The sequence below is a fragment of the Bemisia tabaci genome, chromosome 5 (assembly GCF_918797505.1).
Source record: "Bemisia tabaci chromosome 5, PGI_BMITA_v3".
In the NCBI taxonomy this organism is placed as follows: domain Eukaryota; kingdom Metazoa; phylum Arthropoda; class Insecta; order Hemiptera; family Aleyrodidae; genus Bemisia; species Bemisia tabaci.
Window position 1 is genome coordinate 4,763,299 of NC_092797.1, and position 15,173 is coordinate 4,778,471.

The window sequence follows — 15,173 nt, forward strand, 5'->3', positions numbered from 1 at the left end:
TTACTCGCGTTGGGCACATTTTTTGTGAAAACCCTGTCAACACTAGTTAAAGTTCACGGAACTTAGCGCGAAAGTTAAGTTGAAGTCAAAAGTTTCCGTAAACCCATCTCTGTGTGGACAAGGCTTTTCATTCATGAGAAACGAACGAAAAAATTATGAAAGAATAAACATTAATGTGGTTCAATAATTTTAATATCCGCCACAGCGTTAACGGCACCGTGTTTGACGCAATGCGTGAAGTATCCCTAGAGTCTTGTAGGCGCTATGCGTTTCACGCCGACCGCACTGTTTTTAACGCGCAATGCGTGAAGTATTCATGCAGTCTTGAGTCTTGCCGTCTTCACTATGAGTTTCACTCGCTGCTGACCGCACTACGTTTGACGCAATGCGTGAAGTATTCATGGAGTCTTGTAGGCGCTAATATGTGTTTCATGCTGACCGGCGCGCCGAAGGCTTCTCCTTTTCATCTCAAGTCCTCGTCATCATTGCTCTCTGCGCCGCGCCGCTTCACGCCAAATTGCGTGTTTGGATTCTCTCTCAACTAGACTAATTGCAAATTGCAATTTTGCTAATTGTATTTTGTATTTTCAACCAAAAACTGTGAATTATAGTCCTTTAAATGTCTATGTAATTTTACTTAGATCATAAAGAATACACTCTCAATGTCTGAGTGCAGAGGATTGCTTAGCCTTCTCTGAGAAAAAATAAAAATAAAACAGGAGTGGAATTTAAACAACTAGTAATGAATAACGCTGATTTTGATCAATTCGTGTAGCAATTCAGAAAAATGAGCTCCCTCGCTGCGTCGTTTCTCTCACGAAAGAACGTAACTAAATTTCAATGTTGCCATATTTTTCCGTGAAAATTGCATTTATACTAGGAGAATTTTAAGGATTTTTGACTAAAAATTTCAGCAATTTCTCCTCTGATCTCCTACAAAAATCATACAAATTTTCGACGAAAATTATGCAAGTTTGTTCTCATAAAAAATTGAACTATCTAAGTCAATTTTGTAACCCTGGAATGGAGTTTCGTTCCTTCGTGCGGAAAACGACTTTTCCGGCATAAAATTGCGTAAAAAATGAGCCCTGTTGGCTCCTAACAGTACCACCGCGTACTTTCCGTTATCACCGAAGTTTTATTTTTTTCGTTTTTCGATATTCGTGTAATGAAAGAAAGCTCCGCTCCGAAAGTGGAACCAAAGTGTCCTGGCGTCCACGCGAATTAGGCCACCGCAATTTTCACCCCTTCGAACGGAAAAACCCCCTCGGGAACCCGGTGAATTTTTCAAGCTGTCCCCCGGCGGCGGCACCGCTGTTGCTAATTCACTCGTCACCGACGTGCAGTCACCCCCTCGTCCCCCCTCGGGACCCTCCACCCCCCCCCCCCCCCGGTGAGCCGAGCTTCCCGGCACCCAACACTTTCTTTCGCCCAATAACTCATTTATCACCTCCCGTTTCTCACCTTTCTTCCGCTCTCCACCCTCGACTCGTCGCTCCGTCGACATAAGAGCGCACTCTCCTTTGCACGTGAGCCCCAGAAAGCATGGCTTCATATGTAAAGCAGGGCTCATGCGGAGATCCTGATACGCCTTCAGGCCGGAAGGGCGACGAACTTACACTCTGAAAACGATCTTTGTTTACTCTGCCGACCGCCCTCGTAAAGGGTATCCCGGGTTAAGCATGTCAAAATGCCCTTGTGAACGGATTTTTATTTTAACCATTTTAAGTCATCAAGGGTGTCCTAAAACTTAGGTTTTGGGGAATTTTAGCCCCCCAACCCCCTCCGCCCCCCCTCAGACCCCAAAAAACCGCTTTTTGGGGCTATTTTTGACTATGCTAACGTCTTTTCCTTATAACTTTCGTAATTTTCGATGGAATTGAACCAAAATTTGTCAGAATCTACATCAATTAGCTTAGTTTTTGTAGGAAAAAATTCATTATCATCGGATAATATTTTAGCGTCTAAAAAAATTCGTAAAATTTTGAAAAAAAATCATTTTTTCCCTTTTTTCGCGCTAGGCGACGTATGGAAACGAGGACACAAACAAAAATTGTCTCTTTTCTTAAGTTATACATCCAATAAGATACAGAAAAAATTTCGTGCTGATCGGAGTGGTGCGCCATACTTAAAAACGCAATTTTCTAACCTCAAAACGGCCAAAATGCCACCATAGCCTCCTTTGATGACTAGGCGTGGAGAAATATGTAGAGAGAAACATCCGGTTTTATCGTCTCACCTCTTAAGTGATCCACTTAAGTACCTTGAGCCAAAATTTCGAGTTGATCAGAGTGGTGCGCAACACCCAAGCACGCAATTTTCTAACCTCAAAACGGTCAAATTGCCCATTTCGGCACCCATTATCACTCCGTGTCAAAAAAAAGAAGAGGGACATCCGGTTTTATCATCTCACCTCTTACGTAATCCACTTAAGTACGTTTAGCCAAAATTTCGAGTTGATCAGAGTGGTGCGGAACACCCAAGCACGCAATTTTCTAACGTCAAAACGGCCAAATTGCCCATTTCGGCTAATTTCGGCACCCATTATCACTCCGTGTCAAAAAATAAGAAGAGGGACATCCGATATTATTGTCCTACCTCATAAATTAGACACTTAAGTACATTTAGTCGAAATTTCGTGTCGATCAGAGTGGTGCGCAACACCCAAGCACGCAATTTTTTAACCTCAAAACGGCCAAATTGCCATTTCGGCTAATTTCGTAACCCATTATCACTCCGTGTCAAAAAATAAGAAGAGGGACATCCGATATTATTGTCCTACCTCTTAAGTAATCCACTTAAGTACGTTTAGCCAAAATTTCGAGTCGATCAGAGTGGTGCGCAACACCCAAGCACGCAATTTTCTAACGTCAAAACGGCCAAATTGCCCATTTCGGCTGATTTCGGCACCCATTATCACTCCGTGTCAAAAAATAAGAAGAGGGACATCCGATATTATTGTCCTACCTCATAAATTAGACACTTAAGTACATTTAGTCGAAATTTCGTGACGATCAGAGTGGTGCGCAACACCCAAGCACGCCGTTTCCTTGTTAATTTAGTTACTAGAATTTGCCAGTACTCAGTGCACTACTACGTATTATTGAAGTTTAGAGGAGGGAACGCTTCTACGTGGGGGATGAGCGAGCCTCCCTACTATCATATAATTCCTGGGAGTTCAGAGGTATCGCTGAGTGATCGGGTCTGCTACGCGGTAGGGTGCCAAAATGAACTTTGAAATGTGCATCATGCACTTTTCAAGCGGGCTCATCGCTGACATACAGTGATAATGAATGCCAAAATGGGAATTTCGAGAGGTTTCAGGTTAGAAAACGGCGTATTCCGGTGTCACGCACCACTCTGATTGACACGAAATTTCGACTAAATGTACTTAAGTGTCTAATTTATGAGGTAGGACAATAATATCGGATGTCCCTCTTCTTATTTTTTGACACGGAGTGATAATGGGTGCCGAAATCAGCCGAAATGGGCAATTTGGCCGTTTTGACGTTAGAAAATTGCGTGCTTGGGTGTTGCGCACCACTCTGATCGACTCGAAATTTTGGCTAAACGTACTTAAGTGGATTACTTAAGAGGTAGGACAATAATATCGGATGTCCCTCTTCTTATTTTTTGACACGGAGTGATAATGGGTTACGAAATTAGCCGAAATGGCAATTTGGCCGTTTTGAGGTTAAAAAATTGCGTGCTTGGGTGTTGCGCACCACTCTGATCGACACGAAATTTCGACTAAATGTACTTAAGTGTCTAATTTATGAGGTAGGACAATAATATCGGATGTCCCTCTTCTTATTTTTTGACACGGAGTGATAATGGGTGCCGAAATTAGCCGAAATGGGCAATTTGGCCGTTTTGACGTTAGAAAATTGCGTGCTTGGGTGTTCCGCACCACTCTGATCAACTCGAAATTTTGGCTAAACGTACTTAAGTGGATTACGTAAGAGGTGAGATGATAAAACCGGATGTCCCTCTTCTTTTTTTTGACACGGAGTGATAATGGGTGCCGAAATGGGCAATTTGACCGTTTTGAGGTTAGAAAATTGCGTGCTTGGGTGTTGCGCACCACTCTGATCAACTCGAAATTTTGGCTCAAGGTACTTAAGTGGATCACTTAAGAGGTGAGACGATAAAACCGGATGTTTCTCTCTACATATTTCTCCACGCCTAGTCATCAAAGGAGGCTATGGTGGCATTTTGGCCGTTTTGAGGTTAGAAAATTGCGTTTTTAAGTATGGCGCACCACTCCGATCAGCACGAAATTTTTTCTGTATCTTATTGGATGTATAACTTAAGAAAAGAGACAATTTTTGTTTGTGTCCTCGTTTCCATACGTCGCCTAGCGCGAAAAAAGGGAAAAAATGATTTTTTTTCAAAATTTTACGAATTTTTTTAGACGCTAAAATATTATCCGATGATAATGAATTTTTTCCTACAAAAACTAAGCTAATTGATGTAGATTCTGACAAATTTTGGTTCAATTCCATCGAAAATTACGAAAGTTATAAGGAAAAGACGTTAGCATAGTCAAAAATAGCCCCAAAAAGCGGTTTTTTGGGGTCTGAGGGGGGGCGGAGGGGGTTGGGGGGCTAAAATTCCCCAAAACCTAAGTTTTAGGACACCCTTGATGACTTAAAATGGTTAAAATAAAAATCCGTTCACAAGGGCATTTTGACATGCTTAACCCGGGATACCCTTTCCCGTTTCACCTCTACCGGGGTGATTTGGGGGCGTCGGACGCGACGGGGGGGGGGGGGGGTGTGGGGGCGCGTAAACAAGGTTCGCGTCGTGGGGTGAAGTGGAGTTGAGACGCGTGAATGTGTGTGCGCTCCTTACGGTTGATTCTTCGGATCGTGTCGCATATTCGAGGTGGCAACAATGGCATTCCTCCATTAAAACCTGTGTTCAGTAATCGATTTTTGTTGGGCATCTGGTTCCTCTGAAAATCGATTTATTTCCATACGTTTTAATCGGGAGAGAACCATGTTGCCAACCGTCTGTTCTGCTTCCCGGTACTTGTACGGCCTATTCTTCTTTTTTTGCCAACATAAAATAAACTTCTTAGCCGATAGAGACGCCTGAGTTATATAACATGAAAGCAGTTTTGTTTGAAAGAATTCTCCTTAATTAAACTATCACCAGGAAGCAAGAATACTAGTATTTTATCATAGTGTAACAAGTTGAATTCACCACAACGTCACCAGGTAGGCAATCTGTTTCGCCATGAGTAGGAATAGTGGTAGCAGAACAGCATGTGAATGTATTCACCTCATAATAATTAGACGTGGGAGGCACATTGAGTTCCCACGAGCAAAAGTGGTCTCTAAATGGTAGCCAAACATTTTAACCAATTTTGTTCGATCCGAATTTTTCACTGTCCCCTAATAAAGTTAGTCCAATGGTTTTGTTGTGTGCAATGCTCTATGGACAAGTAGTTCACTTAGTCCAGTTATAAGCAATGGTATAACTGCTGAGATTTTGCCAAATAATGGAATGTAACCCTTAGATGCTCAGGCCGGATCAAATTGACCCAAGGATCGCTGAAAACACGTACTTCGCAGGATCTATGGGACTGGTACATCCGAACTGTGATGCAAGGCTAAAAATACATCTTTAAAACAAATTAAGACATCAAATTGAAAAAAGGATAAAATTAGATATCAACACAACCGAAGATAGGAGAGGCGTTTTTGGGTCTGGTTTTTATAAGTTTGCTCCCGAATCCATTGCTCCATTGGGAGCATAGAGCGAAGCATCGCGAGCTCACGTCTCACGCCGTAGCGCCTTCAATTTTGCAGATGCAACACGGACATCCATCAAGCACGAATAGTTGTATCCCGGCGCCGTCATCAACGCGCGACCTTTCCCTTGCTCCGTTCCCATGTTGTGTTGGTTCCGTCTGTCTTATTTATAGTGATGCTTCAAGGGCTACGTTAGCAAAACAGCCGAAGATAGGAGAGACGTAATCGGACCTTTGTTTACCTTTTCTCTCGAATCCAAGTGATACCTCATTGGCGGCATAAATTGGAGCATTGCGAGTTCCATCATCGCGCCTTCAATTTTTCAGATACAACACGGACATCCATCAAGCGCGAATAGTTGTATCTCTTAAGGTGGAGCTTAAAGGGCAACGTGAGCAACACAGCCAAAGTATGACCTGGATTAAATTAGTCGGCCGAACTAGGTATCGGGTGAAAAAAATTGGGTTAAGTGTCTAGCCACCCTCTAAATAACGACAATAAATCCTTGGAATCCGTCCCACCAAAAATCCCAGATCCACAATTTCGGCATTTCAAATCTACAATACGACAATATCCGTAGCTAGAGTCCCTTTATACCCAGAGTTACGACATCTCACTTTTGGTTGGGCCAGGATTGGGCTGAAAGTGGCCTAAAAAAAAATCCAATTCTGATTGGTTCTCGCTCATGGAGGCCGAAACTAGTGCACCAAGATGGCGGTACCTCGAATGTGAACAAGAATAATGAAAATATTACCTAATTGTGGTTTATCAAGAGTAAATTGTTATTTCCATAGGTCCAAAATGAAAATAGATTAAGAAATTATTCACAAACCAATCTCATTTTCTTTTTAATTGATCACTTTGTTGATGTTGTTGTTTTTGTGTGACAGACATCGCAGGATTCCTGATCCTTATCCCTCAATATCGTTCGTTTGGGTGCACTAGTTTCGGCCTCCATGGCCAGCCAAGGTCGGCTGCCAGTCAGCTGATAATCGAGTTGTCGTTACTCTGGGTATAAAGGGACTCTATCCGTAGCCACAGGAGTTGGTGGTGAACGAACGGAGGAGGACCGAAATATCGGGTCCAGAATCCTCGCGACAATCCCCGTGCCCAGACGGGAACTGGAGGGGGGGGGGCGGTAATTCATAGCGGCAGATCAGGTGACCGCGTAAATTATGACGAGAATCCATCTTCCCGATTCCGGCTTGTCACTCGCCGCGATTGCAAGCCGCCCCCTCCCCCTCTCGATTTATTATTTCGTCAGCTCCTTTACTTTCATAAAATCGACTCATGAGACGTGCGATGCCCCCCTGCCTGACCTCCGCCGGATTCCTTCCTCTCGACAGGGGTTTTCGGGATGATTTCGTTCGATCCGGCAACGCTGGTATGCCGCTAACGATACGATGACAGTGGCATCCATTGTCTCCGTTGGTAATTTTTAACCGTCCGTTATCGGGGCTTCGTTACTCGCTCCTTGCCTAGCTCGTGCTCGGGAAAGAAGAAGAATCATAAAAGTCATTTTTAAGGAAATGTCGCTCGAGCTACCGTATGAGGCTTGGCAGATTCTCTGGAACCTTCGCTGAGGAGAGAATTTGATGAATTGGACCACGTTTTGCAACGAGGAATCACTATTTCTGGCTCATTTTAGGAACGACTTATGCGCCATTATTTCCTCATGCAGATGGGTGCTTTTGGACCAGTTCCTCATTGCAAAATGTAGTCCAATTTGAAGCTGACGCACAAGTTTGGTATTTTAGAAAAATAACGTTTGCTAAATTTCGAGGTTTCTACCGAATTCTGGGACATTCGTTGCTGGTTGCCCAAGTAGCCCCTGAAAAATTGTTAAAATTTTACTTTTCAGCAAAATGATAGTTCATCTTGTATTACAACCCGTGCTCCACGTAAGAGAGCCGGAATCGATCACAAGCATTTTATTGAATCAGTGTTTTTGAGTGTAAATTGGACTAAATTTTGCACAATGAAAAGGAAGATTGGTAAAATTTACCATTCCTTCTCGCTGTATTTCACACAGCATGAAAGAATGGTAAATTCTACCAATCTTCAAGTCGATTCTGCCGGAGAAATGGTTACCTGTATACCAGTATACAGTAACGTTTACCTTTCCTCTGGCAGAATTGACTCTGAATTAACGCTGAGTGAAATACAGCGTGAAGGAATGGTAAATTCTACCAATCTTCTTTTTCAGTGCAGTAAGGAACTAAAATTGTTGTTCATTTTAGAAACTACGTACGGGTCATTAGTTTCGCTACGCAGATAGGTGCTTTTACGCATGGATCCGAAATGTTAGTTCCTCATCGCAAAATATTGTCAAATAGCGTTCAGAGGGTACTTTGTATCCCCAAGCCCGCTAACAGTTACATGTCCTGTTAAAACTCCGTTGTAAGTTGAGGACAGAGACAAGAGACCCTCCAGCGCCTCCACTAGTATCTTGGCCATGGTGGAAGCTTTTACTTTCGGGACTTCAGCATTCTACTGTTGACTTACCTACATGGTTGATGTTTAACAACGTGTTGGCAGTTTCGTTTCGCAAACAAGCCGAAAATGGCCGAAGTTTAGGAAACTTGTTTGGCTCATGACGTCAACCGAAGCTCATCATCGACCATGTAGGTAGGTCAACAGCCGAAATTAGGGTGATGACTGTTGCTCCCCAGTGGCGTAACGGGCGCCCCCGCAGACCCTGCTATGCAGGGGGGCCCTCGGCCCTCGGCCGCCGGATTTTTTCTCTCTCTCTCTCTTTGATGCTTAGCTTTGGTCTCGAACTTTGGGCTTTTACTTACCGAGATGGGGCTTCTTCCGCTGATTTTTATTGTTAGCTCAGGGTTTTTCATACTTCCTTTGGACTGTTCCTGACTTTTTTTTTGCTGAAGGGCCCCTGCCTTCCAATTTCCACTCAGTGATTACTAAAAATTTCTCTTTTTTGTCACTTTCTGTAGGTATTTCGGGCTTTGGGTGACCCATGAATCTAAAGGGCCCACAAGGCCCTTCGGGGCCCTTCGATTCTTGGGCCTGCATGGGCCCTTCTGTAGATCCTGGGCCTGGGCTGGGCCCCGCCACCCTTTAGATCCTTGATCCTTTAGGGGCCCCATTTAATCGGGTACGGGATCAGGGACGGTGAGAGGAGAGGCATTCCAAGTCCAAGTCCGTGATTTGAAATGTCTTGGGCCAAAAAACGGGAAGGGGTGAGGGGAAGAGAGGGGCGGGAGGGGGGATGATTTTGGAATTTTATCGACATGGGGGGGGGGGGGGGCTAGAAAGAATTTTGCAGGGGGCCCAGCGGAAGTCCGTTACGCCACTGTTGCTCCCTTATAATTGTCCATAAGGAACTGTTGAATCCCCGAAAGTAAAAGCTTCCACCTGTCGCCAAGAGGCCAGTGGAGGGTCTCTTGTCTCTGGTTGAGGAGCGGCTTTGTTTGCCTCGCTCTTTCCGCGATGTCACCAGTCCCGGCGTCGCGACGGTGCGGGTGCGGGGTGTTGCTCGCGGTCAAGCCAAGTCAAGGCCGCGCGATTGGGGGCCGGGGTCCAGCACCGCGACCGTTTTGGCCGATCCAGCCGAAAGCGCGTCGGCCTCTGTCGGTGTCAAGGCTTCGCGTGTGAGTTTTATGGCTTTTTACGATCCTGGCCCGGGCCAGATCCCAGATGCGCTCGAATAAAAATAATTGCGTCTGCCCGCTGATTCCGCCTCCAGCGCCGGCGAGTGGGAAAATTCGAATCAAAAGTTCCACGTTGCCGCCGAAAAAAATGTGACCGGAATCTCGGATTTTGTGTTGATGCGATTTCGAAGGAACGCCCGGAACCCGAGGGCAGATGACCTGTTGAAATGCAGGGTGTCTACAAGGAATTTCCCGAAAGTCCGGAAATAGTATTGATTTTTTAAGGGCGGTCCGGGAGCACTGAAAATGTGCGGAGATTCCGCGATAAGGTCCGGAATTTGTTTTCATTTTTGTCGCAATTTGAGCAAGAAATTCAAATTGTTGGGCTATTTCGAATTTCGTCAATTGGAGGTACTGAAAAAGTACTGAGTTTTTCCGCCGTGGAGGTATGAATTTCACGGGAATGTACTGAAAATGGTCTGGAAATTTACTGACTTTTGGCCAGCCTGTTTTAATAGACATCCTAATGTCAGTTTTCAAATATTGCCCTATTTTCCTTCCGTCTTCCTTGTCTATAGCTTTGTCTATCTATTCCAATAATCGGCCCTCTATCTTACGGAATTATATTGCTGCGAGCCACTTAAAAGGGTTAAAAATCAACCATCCTAATGAGAAAACGTCGATCTGCCATACTAATAAATGTTCTCATTGCTCCTTCAATTACTCGAATGGGCAATTAGCGCTCCCAGAAGTTTGCTGTCAGCCCCTTGCGTTGTGATATAGAATTTTTTTTATACTAAATTTGGTTCCATTGGCTGTGTTTCTGCGGAGCAACAGGGATAACTAAAGTTATTAAAGTGAGCCGCTCGATTTGGTTGAAATCAACGAACACTATGAGAATACTACGGTTTGTCTTGCCAAGAAAGGAGTTTCTCATCGCGCCTTAAATTACTCTAATAGGCAATTTGAGCATTTAGGAGTTAAAATAGTTGCTATCAGCCCCCTGTTTTGATATGTGCGATTTTCTTTTATTAAAGTCTGCCCTGTTGGATGTGTCTCTTAAATGCAAGTTTTCTAGGCGAGATTTTTGAAATCGGGTTTGCGAAACAAATTGCAAAACGCGACCGCCAACTATCCTGCGTTCAGCAATACCTCTCCAATAATAAAGTATGCGGGGGTTTTTGCATTTGAATTTCATGGTGTGTTTGTCTGTGCCGACTTCTATCGATGAAATGCCTTCAAAGCGGTTGCCCTTAACTCTTGAGTATAGATTTTCCATGAGAGCATACGTGGCAACATGGCTGCTCGAAGAGTCGAATTTCTCGAAAGGAGTGCAATAAAGTCCGGGCGTCTTTAATCAGAGGGTAATCAATTAGTAAAAATAAAACAAACAATTGGTACTTCTGCCAGCATCAATTCTTTGAATAGTTCTTTGTATTATGGGAACTTCGGAGGGCGTGCCTCGGGCCAAAATTTTCGGAGCGCGGAAAAAAAGATCTCCAATTCTGGCTTTCTTTAGTGCGTAAAATCAGCACTGGCCGGAACCTCTGTGTTATTTGCAGAGATGTCATTGCCAGTCTCATTGCGCCCCGTATTGGCGGATCCAGCAAATTGGCAACATTGTTTTTCTCCATCTAAACTTATAGAAATGTATCGATATTTGGAGGGGCCAGATGCTACGACAAGATCGATTAATTAACGTAGGTCTAAATGGAGGGAATCCGGAGTTGCCAAATTGCCGGATCTACCTCTGGCGCCTCTGGGAAAATCTTGTAAATGCTTCTAGGTCAAAGGCAACTTCTCTTGGGAACTCCCAACATTTTACCCGGGGAAAAAAGGTGTCAGCGGTTAGGTACCCTCTAATATCGTAGTGCCACCAAAATTTGTCGCATGATACGAATATTTCCAATTCATTTTGGTATTACTGCAACTCAAATCGGGGTATTACTGCAACATGTGGGTTAGTTTATGTTACTAGAGTACCACCACACCACAATTAATTAGAAATGACTGTATTATTTATCCCTCCCTTCTTGCTCTTAACCCCTCGCTCTTTTTTCCGTGCAAGGAAACCCTAAAAAAAGGTAGGAACCCTAGAGGTTATTGGCTTGTTGCAGCACTTTTAAATCACTCGATGTAGGGGGAATGGAAAGATTCTTTCAGATATTCCAGAACAGAAAAAATGGCTTCGCTTCCGTCAAAGTCAGAGCCTCCCAATTTTCTGCCTCCCCAAAGTTTACCCTCCAGTCTAGCCTGATCGGTAGTATTCATGTGTTCTTTTCTAATATTCTTTTCAAGTCCCCCGTGTCATGCGTCAACCTTTTCCTCTCCGATTTGAACCCCAAACATTTTTCCACGCTAAGTTTCCACCCCGGGGGACTGCAACCGAGTGCATTTAGATACGGCGCGGCGACCCTCAAATGGCTTTTGAATAGAGATTCCGTTGTGGGATGCGCCGTTGGGGTGAGTCGACTTTGTAGCACCGACGTCAAGTTTCCCTTACCAAACATGCATGGGAATCTACGCATCGATAGCAAAACTTCAAAATCAGTTGCGTGGCGCATTTTGCTATGAATGGATTCTTATGCTGTTCGAACCTATGGAAAAGGATCGATTATCAAGGCGCTCACAACGAACACCGTAATAATAGATTCTTTAGTATAGCTTAAAATGGGTGAGTGTCGAAAATCGGGAAAATACTCGAGTAAGATGTATCGGTTCTAGAGGGGAAAAGTTTTTCAAAAAAAAGTAAAGTTTGAAGTTTTCGGTTTCGTCGGATTTTGAACAGCGCGCCACGTCAATCTCTGTTTCCTGAATTTAAAAGTGAAACACTTTGATTTATCAGCACCATGTGACAAGTAAGCGTGTGAAAAGCTCCCGGCATTTGAGCTTGGGGGAGCCGCTGCTGCGAAGAACCCCGAACCCCGAAAACCGAGACAAGGATCCGGACTAATGGAGGAATTTGGGAAGGCAAGCCGGGCAGATTATCTTTCAAACGGGATGCGGGGAAGATGCTGGAAAATGTTGGGAGATGCTTCTGTTAATGACTCAACTCACTCCTGCCGCAGCATACTCATCCGGAATATTTTCGGGTTACGTAGACTCTTGTGCGTTACTTTGCTTCCAGTATCAGAGGGAATTTTCATTGCATCGTTGCCGCCGCGCTGAAAAAACCAGTGGCGTGGAGTGCTCCTTGATGTATCAATGGGCCTGTTGCAAACTTTTGCTAGAGCAAAAATAAGAGTTGTTTCTTGTAGATAATGCCTCAAAAATCACGATGAGCGCATCGGCAAAGTCTGAAATGCACTCATAACTTCACAATCTGCGTAAGAAATTTGCGTTTTTTTAAGCTTCCCGCTTCAAAAACGATACTACGGCACAGGTGAACATTTTGTTAGAGGAGTCGCTCCATCGTCGGCGATATTCATCATGGCCGACGCTTGCGCGCAGTTCCGCGTGTAATTCGAGGAGAGTTCAAGGTCAATCAATTCGGGCGTGGAAAATATGAACGTTAACACACCGTTATCTGGTCTAATCCAGTTCAGGTGTTATCTCGTCCCATCAAACGTGTTTTGGCGGATTGGCGTCGGCCATGATGATTATTGCCGACGATGGAACGACTCCTCTTACAAAATGTTCACCTGTGCCGTAGTATCGTTTTTGAAGCGGGAAGCTCAAAAAACCGCAATTTTCTTACGCAGCCTGTGAAGTTATGAGTGCATTTCAGACTTTGCCGATGCGCTCATCGTGATTTTTGAGGCATTAACTATAAGAAACAACTCTTATTTTTGCTCTAGCAAAAGTTTGCAACAGGCCCATTGATGTTCCATTTAAACCTATGGAAAAGAATCCATAAACAGGGTGTTCTCAATCCACCTTAATCGATTCTTTACCATAACTTCACATCCCAAGCAGCGCAGATTGCAATAAGTGGCAGTTACATTATAAAAATATTGCAATTCCACTGAGTTTTGTGTATGTTGCCTAGCTCCTACTTGAAGGGCTCCATTTATTGAAACTTATTGCAATAAAATTGAAATAAGTTGCAATTTTTCAATGCATTGCATATTGCCTATCCTACTGACAATGGAGCTCATTTGGTTGATTGTTTAAAATCGGCATAAATCGACTAAATAATGTAAAAATATTGCAATTTAATGACAAAAAAATGACACTTTTATTTAAATTGAATTGCAATTTAATCTCAATATTTTCGTTGCACTGTGCTACTTGGGATGGGGATTTCGCATGCAATTGCGTGAAATTTTGATGAGTGAGGATGTAATGTGATGCTTACTTTCTTACCTTATCTTGCCGTCACTCGTCCGACTTGAGAACGTATCTCGATTCCCTCATGAACCTCGAAAAGCATAGATTTATACGGAGAACAGGGCTCACCTCGAAATCGAGATGTGCCCCTATGTGAGAAGGGCGACGTTATGCTCTATATCTGACACCTCCTAAACTTTCAGTAGTACATTCAACCCTCCTCCCTCCATCCTCCCTCCTCCCGCCCATTCCCCGCGTACTCCTGATCAGGTGCGCGGCTGGTAGTCGAAAAGTTACAACAACTAGTCGCTCGGCGAATTTCAGTCGTCTGAAAATGGCGAATGTCTGTTTCACGATGGCGCGACACCGAAAATTAACCGGAGGAGCCCTTGTGCCCCTGCCGGCAGGAGGTGTGCAATGTGCTAAGCGCGCGGGTTAGAAGTTCACCCGGTGCAAAGCGCCGCTCGGCACACAGTGGACCGAACCAGTGGAAAAACTTAAGCATGATCAGATGTCGAAACATCAAACGCGTATATCTTGGTTAATACAAAACTCAGAGGTTTAAAAGTCGTCTCCCGTTTTTCTCATGAGAAGGATCTTTTAGAAACTTTAATGGCAATGAAAATTCGGAGGTTTAGAGGAGAATTTCTTGTGTATCCTTGGTCAAAAGTTTTGGGCACTGTGCGGGGCGGCGCACATGTAAACGCGGGGGAAACACGACGAGCGTAATGTGATTTAAGGGAGCTCGCAGCATCTGCCGTATCTCCGGGAGAGAAGTAAATCTTGATACCGCCACCTCAAGTTTATTCGCTCACGGATGCATGCCCGGCTGCCACGTTTTTGGTCCAGCCAGGGTCCTTATACACGTGATGGATGTCATGCTCTCGTAGAGCGGATAATGAAGGAAAGTCCAGATTTTGTGGTATGCAACCCTCCGAACCTTGGTATTTGTAGAGTGGTATCATAGCCGAATGAAGGAGATTTTTTACCGAAACTTCCCTCTTCGTTGAATAAATGGACTTCATCTTGCAATTAGGGCAATTAGGAACATCTTGCAATTAGGAAATAGGTTCTGACTTATTTGTAAAAGCACTTATCTGCACAGGGAAAGTAAAGACACATGCGTTGTTTCCAGGGTGAGTTGGAAATAGCAGTTCCTAATTGTAAAATGTAGTCCAAATGGTGTCTAGAATCTGGTAAAACCGGCAAATATTGACATTTTCCTTGGAGCTGCATTTCAAGAAATTCAGGGAAGGTATTAGTTGGTGTGGAAGACCAAGAATTCATTTCCTTCCTGTTCTAAGTACGTTATTTTTATGTGAATGAGCGTTTTAGAATCGCGGAAATTTTGAAACAATAAATGGACTACATTTTTTGATAAGAAAATACTATTTCTGGTTCTCCCTACACAAAAAAAAGCATGATCTGCTTAGAAAAGCGAATGGCACATACGCTAATCGTGAAATGAGCTTGAAATTATAGTTTTCAATTGAAAAATGTAGTGTAAATATTTTTGTTTTGAATTTGGGAAATA